The 10,485-nt window shown below is 41.7% G+C and overlaps 1 long non-coding RNA gene across 1 annotated transcript; it reads right to left on the bottom strand.

Moving 5' to 3' along the window:
• Positions 1 to 670: 670 nt before the first annotated feature.
• On the bottom strand, positions 671 to 4,193 carry LOC137497058 (uncharacterized). Its single transcript, XR_011017625.1, has 3 exons — positions 3,921 to 4,193; positions 3,187 to 3,449; positions 671 to 785 (listed from the first exon to the last, which is right to left on the bottom strand). It is a non-coding gene; the product is annotated as an uncharacterized lncRNA (long non-coding RNA).
• Positions 4,194 to 10,485: the final 6,292 nt, after the last annotated feature.

The raw sequence follows: 10,485 nt of genomic DNA, 5'->3' as shown, positions 1-10,485 counted from the left end.
ATTGATAAACAATCATTAGCATTCACAAATTGAAATTGTTTAATCTGAATGTAAAATGAACATTAATAACATTAGCACCAGTGTTCTCCCCAGTAATGTTTGTCAGCCGGGTGGCAAGAATGAGTAGGCAGGTGGGGAATAATATATAAAACATCAATATGAAAATAAATTTCAATTCGTTCCCCTCAGGGTGTTAACAAAAATATCAGACAGGTAAACATTAACTGCACAATTGAACTATTTGAATGTTATCATCACAAACAAGATATAACAGAGTAGGCCTACTTTGATCTTCTAGTGTTCTATAGCTCCTTCCAAATCATGTAACAGTGGAGTTAGGCCTCCCACTCAGTTGCTGTGGGCACGTGGACTGCCATACAGGTTTGTGATGTTATGCGGAACAGAGGGCTCGCATGTGATTCCACACTAATCCAACCCCAGCTCGTGACTACGTAGTGGTCAAGCTAAACATTTGATCTCCGATGTAATTGATGAAATTTTGCTAATGATTTATCATTTAAATTCACAGTTTTATAGTATTTATATGTGAAAGCAGGAGCAGCAGGAGTGGAGGTCATGGTAGTAATAGCAGCAGCACCATTACCCATAGCAGTAGCAGTAGTAGCAGCGGCAGGCATGGAGATGGTGGTGGCAGCAACAGCACCGGTGTTAGTAGGTAGTAGTAGCAGAAGCAGTAGGAGTGCCGGTGGTGCAGGTGGTGTGAGCAGCAGCAGTCATAGCAGCGGAAGGACTTGGCCGTGGACCAGCCTTGTGTCGAGGCACACCTATATGAAAAAAAAACACACACACACTAAGAATGGTATAACGGTATATGCTGATGACCTACATAAAGGTTCTCAGAACAAAGATGATCTTTAAGCAACTGTGGTCAGGCTTGAAAAATATTCTGAAGACAACAAAGTTAGCGGAACCTGGGACACATTTTTTTAAATGGATGAAATTGTTGAAATTTGAATTCTGGCATAAATAAATTATATTAACCATCCTCTAAATAACAAATGTGGTTTTGTGCCGCTGTGACTGTTTTTGACGTAGTTACGGTCGTTTTTAAATGGTTCTGCACGGTCATTTAATTATCAACCACGCCTCCTCTCCTCTGTATGCTCGGCTATCCGTGTTCCTTCTGTTACCATTAATTCCCTCTTTACAGTAGCATTGAGATTATACTATTTTTTAATATTGCAATATATACTGCCAACTGTTAGCTATGTTATGAACTACTTCATCCTACAATTTAGTCAACCATGAAGGAACTACACTTGGGGGAAGGGGACCTGGAAGTTTGAAGGAAGCAACTACTGCGAAGCTCACAAATGATTACAGGCAGGCAATATGTGCAAATATTCCCTCTGTAGATAATATGAAATCTGCAATATGTGCCACACTATACTATTACTCCTCCACAGAAGAAGATCCTAAGCATAAGAAATGCCCCCAAAGACCTGAATCATGGTGCTTCTACAATAAGGGTATCGCAACTGGACAAACCCCTCAAAGTCACAAAAATTGTCAGTTCAGTTCACAATTGCAATGCTGCTGAAAATTTTCTCTGTATACCAAAGGCTGGCATCAACTGAACTTCTGTCTAGATGTTGTAAAGGGGATACTCAAATTGCCAATGAAAGTCTTCATGCATGTATGTGGAAAAAGTGCCCATTGGCGCCCGCAAGGGAGGGGGGGGGCAAGGGGGGGTATTTGCCTCCCCTGGAATTCTAAAAATGTTGATGTTCAATTGTTTAATATCATACCAGATTATTTCATAAACTGAAATTACTGACAGTCATCTAGCATCTGTTATAACCGGAAATTTCTGTAAACAATTTAATGTTGCTGACGTTATATTGGTTTTTATATTCAAGAAAATTGTTGATGTGCCCCCCCTTGGAAAAGATCCTCCGGGCGCCCATGAGAAGAGACCTTTGTGTCCTCAAAACGACTTGGAATAGCTGTTTCTAATGCAGTTGCAGAATACAACATGAGATGTAGTGCAACACAAGAAATGAAAATGGCTGTAAGGAATTATAAACTTTCACCAGCATCCACCAAACTTGCCACACAAAGAGATGAAAGAAGAAAATTTCACAGTCAGCAGTCAGTCACCCAACAAAAGAAAACAGCCAGGAAAAACTGAAACTCCTAAAGGTACACAGGGATGAAGCCAAGAAGAAGCAGGAGGGTAGGAGTTATAGTGCTGGTGAATTTTAAGAGATTTGGAAAGGCCATTATGAAAACTTTTAATGGTTTTAGAACTAAAATTCATTTAACTCAAAATACCATTTTTTGTAACCTGCACTGTTCCATGCAGATCAAATCTAAACCTATATTTGCCAAAGTTGGTATGTAGCTTCTATGTGACCTACCAAGAAAATTGTAGGATAGATTTTTCATTCTTCTACAATATACTCATTTTATGAGGCAAAATGAACAGAAAATTAGTGGAAAATTACATATAAAATACAATTACAAACTTGAAACAGGAGTTAATTAAGCGACATAGGGTGAATTGAAAATTCCATCCTTGAGTTTTTTTATGTTATAAGGAAGAAGTTTTCAAACTCTCAGGTAAAAATCCATCCCACAGGGAACTTTTTGAAAGTTGCCTGTTTTGCGAGCATCATAAACACAAAGTACATCATATCTCATAAACTAATAAGGATATTTAGCTGAAAATAAGATATGTTATTTCTATAATAGTCCTACATATTCCACAACAGTTTCATTGTGATTGCTCAAAAATTGTGGAAAATAAAAAAATGTGTACCAGGTTCCCTTAAAATGAACCTGGACAAAACGGTGCAAATGGTTTTCAGATAAAGAGGGAGTTAATATAGCGAGCTCAATTAAATACCTCACCATCACAATTCAGCTAACGTAAAGCCACTGATGGATTATAAAAATTATAAAATTTGCACATTTCTGCACTATTCTGTTAATAATAAATGTTAGGCCTGTAAGAGATGTACCAATTTCAACTTACAGGTACGGCAAGACCAGGTGTGACAGGCATTATAGTAAATTTCATTATGAGAAGCGAGGTTCCCCCTCATCTGGCACTGATGAATTTATCATCATTACCTCTGGAGAGCAATTTGAAATGAAACCCAGGAAAATTTGATAGGTCACAGTACTGTGAAATTAATAACAACGACTACTACTACTACTTACCTCTTTCCGGGACAGTATCTTTATACAGCAACCTTGATAGCGGTCCTGGATAGCTCGAGTGGCGAAAGTGCCTAGAACACACAGTGCGGTTCTTCAGCTGCTTCGGAGGAAGCTGCCGCAAGCATTCGACCCCCCACAACGTCCAACCACTCTCTGCAAATATCCGGTCTACCAACAGGGAAATGATGAAATAAGATTCCCTGTTGCTGGCCTTCTTTGCTATCTGTGTAAATGCCACAGATCTGACACGTTTCGTGCATGGTCTGAGACATGAAAGGAAATAGAAGAAAGTAATAAAGGACACTGTATCAGTTTATATTTTTACTGCTAATTTCAATACCCTCAAAATGATAGTGGATTATCATAAATAATATAACATTACATCAACAGAATTTTAAGGTGTCTGTTTCAAGTAGACTTATGTAACCACCATGCAAAAAGGTAATAAAACAGCGACAGCCAAAAAGAAATTTTTGGGAACATGAGCAGCTATCAATCATCAACTTAATAACTACTTAACCTCCTGCGGCCTACTATCCTTTTAATAGGATTTTGTTTTAAAAATAGAATGGAATATCCCGCAAACAATATTCAAACGTTAAATAAAATAAATAGCAAATTTAGGACTAGGCGAATATGATTCAATTTATCCGAAAGTCATTTGCCTTGGTGTGGTATATTTTCATGTTCTGGCCTCAGGAGATTAGTAAAACAAGAACCATAAGGATGCTTACCTCAAATATCTTGTACTTTTTCTTCAAACACGAAAACGAAGATAACAGATAAATGCATACAAATCAAAGTGAAGCAAAGTGTCACAAACGTGGTCGTCCCACGTGGTCCAAGTTGTCAAACTCAAATTGACCAATAGCAATCGGGAGATGTTTCTACCAATAGGAGCTGCCGTATTCGTCACGTGGGCTTACGGTGAGTGACGTGATGTACAACAGCGCGCCCCCGCGAGTGCAGGGCTAAAGTATTCAGTCTGAGCTGGGCCCTCGGAAGGGTAGGACCTATGCGGGTGACATACCCATGATTAAAGCTAGGCGGCAGAATATTGTTGGACCATCATCATTTTTTTGAGGGCACAGGCTTGTTGGAGAGGTAGAGGGGCCAGCGGCGTGCAAATATCCATGGCATTTAATCTAAGCAAGCCACAGTGTGTATAGCAGGAGACGGGAGCGACGTAATGGCCATGGTAAGGACAGAATGGCAGTTTAACGGATCGGGGAAGGTTTTACAAAAATGCTTACATATAAAACAAAAAATTATAGAAGGAGCAGAATGCCTTAAGAGTGGAAACTCAAAAAAAATATAACCTTCATATTCCTATCAAATTATATGAAGCAAGTTGACACAAAATTTACACCGGTTTCACCTGGGACAGGTGAACCCTAGATATCCTCTCGGTGGCTGGATTGCTTACTAACAATGTAACCGGCGTAAGAAAATCGAGAATGATACAAGGCCCATGAAATCTGGGGGCAAGCTTGCCCGCAGGAACAAAGTTCTTGACCATAACTTGGTCACCTACCTTCAAAGGGGTGGGTCTCCGTCCACGATCATACCTTTCCCTAACCTTTTCATGAGACACTTTAAGATTGGCTTTAGCCTTCTTCCAAAGATCTTTAATGTTGTCCGGATCTATTGTCTCGGGTAGAATGTCACTCAGAGACCAGAGGTTAGAGAGCGGCGTGTTGGGAACAAACTTGAATATCAACGAGGCTGGAGTAAATTTATGTGATTCATGAACCGCCGAATTCAAAGCAAAAGCTAACCAATGCAGGGACGTGTCCCACCTGGAATGATCTTCATGATGATAGGCAATAAGTGCGGACCTGAGATTACGGTTAACTCGTTCAGCCAGAGATGGTTGAGGGTAATAAGCAGAAGTAGTTACATGAGAGATGGACAAGTCAAAACAGAATTTACGAAATAAATTAGATGTAAAAGCCTTAGCATTATCAGATACAATATATTGGCACGGACCAAAAGAAGCAAAAATAGAATTTAAGCAAGTAATGGTAGACTGAGCGGTAGCCAGCTTAGTCGGAAATAACCAGGAAAATCTAGTAAAGCCATCTACGCATACAAGGATGAACTTGTTAGCATTTCCCTTTGACTGGGGGAAGGGTCCTACATAATCAATATACAGGCGTTCCATGGGGCGCGACGCTTGATGCGAAGACAAAAGGCCTACCTTGGTGGACATGGTGGGTTTACTGAGCAAACAAGATTTACAAGCTTTTGCAAGTTCACGGATTTCACCGTCCATACCTTTCCAGATGAACATTTCACGAATCTTTTCACGAGTTTTAAAGATACCCAGATGCCCTCCTAATGGGGTCTCATGATAATACTTGAAGATCATAGGTACAAGAACAGCTGGAACGACAACTTTCATCATCTTATCATGCCTCGATGGGCAACATAGAACACCATTCCTCAGAACATAAGGGACAACATGTTCCCCAGAAGAAAGGGTTTCCATTATCGGAGCCAGCGTCGGATCTTCACGTTGGTATTCCTCAATATCCCTAAAAAGCATGGGAGCATCTGTTAAGATGGCATTAACACCAGATAGTATGGACTCGGAAGGTGATGAACTGTCGACCGGTTCATGGGTCTCGACGTCGTTAGAAAACATACGACTGAGTCCATCAGCAACAACATTTTCGGTACCTCTGATATGCCTGACATCGAATTGGAAGGCAGAAATACGGATGGCCCAACGGGCTATACGACCAGTACGACGCGGCCTACCTAAGACCCAGCTTAAGGCTTGATTATCTGTCTCCAGGTCGAATTTGACGTGTTCCAGATAGAGACGGAACTTTTCTAAGGCGAATAAGACTGCCAAACCTTCGAGCTCATAGATGGAATACTTGGCTTCTTGAGCCGACAAGGTCCTAGATGCATAGGCGATGGGTCGCCTCCCTAGTTCAGTCTCTTGAAGAAGAACTGCAGCTACTGCTGACGACGACGCGTCAGTTTGGACGATGAATTTCTTCGAGAAATCAGGCATAGCAAGTACAGGGGCATTACAGAGAGCCAATTTAAGATCTTCAAAAGCGGCTTGTTGAGAAGGTCCCCACTCGAATTTGATGCCTTTCCTACGAAGAAGGTTTAAGGGCGCCGCTCTATTAGCAAAGTTAGGAATGAACTTTCTGAAGAAATTCACCATACCAATAAACCTGGCGAGGCCTTTAATGTCCTTGGGAGGTTTAAAATCACGGATGGCCTGTGTTCTCGAATGATCGACTGCAACACCATCAGGTGACACAATATGCCCTAGGAATGACATAGAGGGCTTAGCAAAGGCAACCTTGGACAACTTGACAGTTAACCCAGCCTTACGAAGGCGATTGAGAACTTCTCGCAGATGATCTAGATGTTCTTCGAAGGTTTCCGAAAATACGACGACATCATCCAAGTAGTGGTACAAGTATTCAAATTTGATGTCGGAGAAGACCCTATCTAGCAGCCTAGTGAGTACAGCTGCTCCCGTGGGGAGCCCGAAAGGCACGCGGTTGTATTCATATAAATTCCAGTCCGTGGCAAACGCTGTAAGGTGTTTAGACTCTTCGGCAAGGGGAATTTGATTATAGGCCTGATTCAAGTCCAAGATAGTAAAGAACTTGGCCTTACGAAACCATGAAAAACAAGAATGAAGGTCGGGAAGGGGCACAGATTGTAACACCACCTTCCGATTGAGAGCCCTGTAATCAATGACAGGCCTGAAGCCCCCTTGGGGTTTCGGGACTAGAAAAATAGGCGAAGAATACGCTGACTTAGAGGGCCTAATAATACCATCCTTCAACATCTGATCGATAATTTCTTTCAGAGCCTTCATTTTAGGTGGAGATAGCCTATAAGGTGGAAAACGGACAGGAATCGAATCCGTGACCTCAATTTTGTATTCAATAAGGTCAGTAACACCAAGAGTATCAGAGAACACCTCCGGAAAGGACTGACACAATTTGCGAATACTATCAGCCTGCTCCTCAGGTAGATGTCTAAGGTCTAACAACATCTCATCCTGGGTAGGCGAAATAGATGAACATGATACAGAATTACACTTTAACAAGGGAATGTTACAATTGGACGCAAATTTGAATGTGCACGACTTGCTCTGAAGATCGAGCACAAGACCAGTGTGAGAAATGAAGTCCGCTCCCAGTATGATGGGGCAAGACAAGTGCTTAGCCACAAACAGTTTGGTTTTCCATGTGAATTTAAAAATACGAATTTTGACCAGTAAGGAACCTAGAATTTCTAATGGAGATGAATTAGCCGAAACATATAGGACAGGAGATGAGACATAGTCAGGTAGTTTACAAACAGATTTCAATTTAGAATACCATTCAGCCGAAATAATCGAACAGACACTGCCTGAATCTATTAAAGCGGTTATAGGCTCATTGTTTAACTCAATCTTAAGAAAAGGAATAGGTGCGGGGGAATCCGCCGCAATCCTAAGACACTCTTTGGGACATTCAAAAGATGCATTTGAAAATTGCTCGTTCCCTGAATTTACAACCTGTTTACTAGGGGCTGAGTCTCGGGAAGATGGATTAGTCGACTCAGCCGAAGCCACTAGTCACTTTTTATTATTGGCATAGGTGGAATTTGCACCAGAAGTTGAGCAGGAGGGGGTGCTATTCGAATTTGGGCAATTCTTGGCGATATGTGAGAAAGCCCCACATTTAAAACAGCCTTGTGATGAACCAGCCCCATTACTTGTCCCACTCGACTTGATCAGTGGACACTTATTGCGCAGGTGGTCAGGCGACCCACAAGCATAACATTTACGAGGGGTGACTGATCGGCGAGGTGGAGGCCGAGTATTACTAAAGGAAGGCGGGGGTTCTTTCGCTACACGCAAAGAATCGGCGTATCTAACTCCTTCCGCTGAGACGGCCAATGCTTCAAGTTCCGAGAAAGTTTGCGGGCACGCCGCGAAACACAAATATGACCTGTAGGGTGGTGAAATCCCTTCCACAATAGCTTGTACAATCTGATCCTCAGGGAAATGAAGAGCAAACACCCTAGTATAAAACTTAATATCTTGGATGAAGTCTGCCAAGTTTTCATCCAAGCGCTGTACCCGATAATAGTACTTCTGAATAAGGGAGGACCTGGCCCTCGCAGGGATGAAGTTAGCTAGCAAGTGGGCATGGAAATCCTCAATAGATGATTGCTCAGCAATGGCTCTTACGATTTTATCAGAGAGAATACCAATAGCATACGGATAGATAATTTGCAAAATTTGACATGGAGAAAGAGAAAAAACAAGGGCATGATCCTGAAATTCAACTAGAAATCTTAAAAATGAAATTACGTCACTGGTGGTATTAACGGAAAACTTAGAGATACCTCTAAGCAACATTGCCAATGGATGAAGCAAGCTACTAAACCCGGGTGACATAGTAGGTAAAGGTTTCAATGGCAAGGTAGTTAATTCAGAACGTACATTATTTAATGAGTTACGGCGTTCAGACTCGTCCAATGGGGCAGAGGTTGTTTGAGCAGCAATGGTTTTCCTATTGACTTCTCCCTTATGATGCTCTTCCTCGCTACCTACATTCACCGTGACGGGTTGATCAGTTTTGGGAGGAACCTCCCCAGTTAGCAATTGAGTGACCTTGCTAGATAATTCAGAAATGTTTTCAAGCAGCGTACTAGCTTCTTTCCTCTGAACGTCATTCAACTTCAGAGACAACAGATCATTAACTCTATTTGAGAAATGATATAGCCTGGCTTGCACACGCTTAATTTGATTAGGAGAATGATCATTTTCATCAAAAAAACTAACTACAGATGCTAGCCCAGTAATATTCTCGACGATCGTGGAAAGAGAGTCGTCAATTTCTTTCTCTCCCAAGGTGGGGATGGAAATGGGCAAATCAAGGGACTCTCTAAGCTTATTGGTGTCTACTGCAACCGTGCCTCCAGATTGCACATTTCTAATAGTTAACTCATATATCAACTCCTCTTTGCGCAAACAGTTAAGATGGAGAACATCGCGAGGTCCGGGCATGATGACAGAACAATTTTGAAAAACTCAAAAAAAATTCCAGCAACTGAGAAAATTGTTAGAGTTCGGAATAAAACAACGTTTAACCGTCAAAAAGGTCTAAATTGAGACCCATTCAACCACGCTCTGCTACCACTTGTTACCGTGTTTTAGCGGTAGGTAGAGGTGAAAGAAGGTGCGGGCGTGAACGGGTCTCAAACTACGGAATCAAAGTTAATGTAAAATTTAACAAGGTTATATTTTCTTTTCAAAAACAAAGAAATAACAAGCATGGCAGGTACAAAGTAGCAAGTCCAAAGGGTAGTTAGAATATTTACAGGATTTGGGCTTCGCGCCCTGACTTCACAATGCTTGGGCAATCAGCTCAGTTTTACCCCAAACACAAGTTTCAACAGAGGGGCAGAAAACCCCATTCATGCCTAGGAGTCCTTGCTCCAAAGTACACTGAAAAGCCTCCACGAGGCATACAACACTCAATTTTCAAAAGAGCCACTCGCTCTCAACTTTAAGCCTCTCAAAGGCCACACCAAACTCCACCTTCGAGTTGTCCGCACTGGACATAGACACAGGGGTAAAATACCCAACCTACTGAGGTCTATTAAATGAAAAGGGGCAATTACGTGACCTCTAAAATAACAATTTGAGAGGAGGCGATCTGCACTCCTAATACACTTGTTTTTACAACATAATCTGGCTCTAGGCCACTAATGCAAGGGCTAATCCCATACTACAGAGGTGACTTTAGAAAAGAGCAATTTGTTTTACGTTAACGAAGAATAGGTTGAGAAAATAAGCTCACCTCAAAACAATGTGAGTGGGAGCTCGAGAGGGTTAGCACTCTCTATCCCAATATGCAGCATTAAAAGAGAATAGATGAAAAGATTGGTTACATTTTAGGAAAAGGTTACATGGTGGAAACGCTTCGAACCCGCCCCGAGTGTTAAACTGCCGACCTAGCAAGAAAAGAAGTTATTAAGAGGCCATTACCTGGTGTTGAACAGCTGGAGAAGAAAGAGGCGCTTCCCGCCCCCTGCTATGTACTTTACACACTGAAAGATGGAACAGAAGTGGCCCGGAGACCCAAAAATCAGCAGTTTAAATACTCTCGCGGAAGGTTCTAGGCGTTTTAGGGAAGAGAACACCCGCCCACAATCACTTTATTGGCTAGGGTACAGAAACATATCCAAGTTGGGGGAAGATACATCGGATTGGTCGGAAATTACTAAAAGAAATTCGGGATTGGATAAATCTAAAACAAGGGG

Source organism: Anabrus simplex, chromosome 1, assembly GCF_040414725.1.
Source record: "Anabrus simplex isolate iqAnaSimp1 chromosome 1, ASM4041472v1, whole genome shotgun sequence".
Classification (NCBI taxonomy): Eukaryota; Metazoa; Arthropoda; class Insecta; order Orthoptera; family Tettigoniidae; genus Anabrus; species Anabrus simplex.
This window is presented reverse-complemented; position numbering and strand designations above follow the sequence as displayed.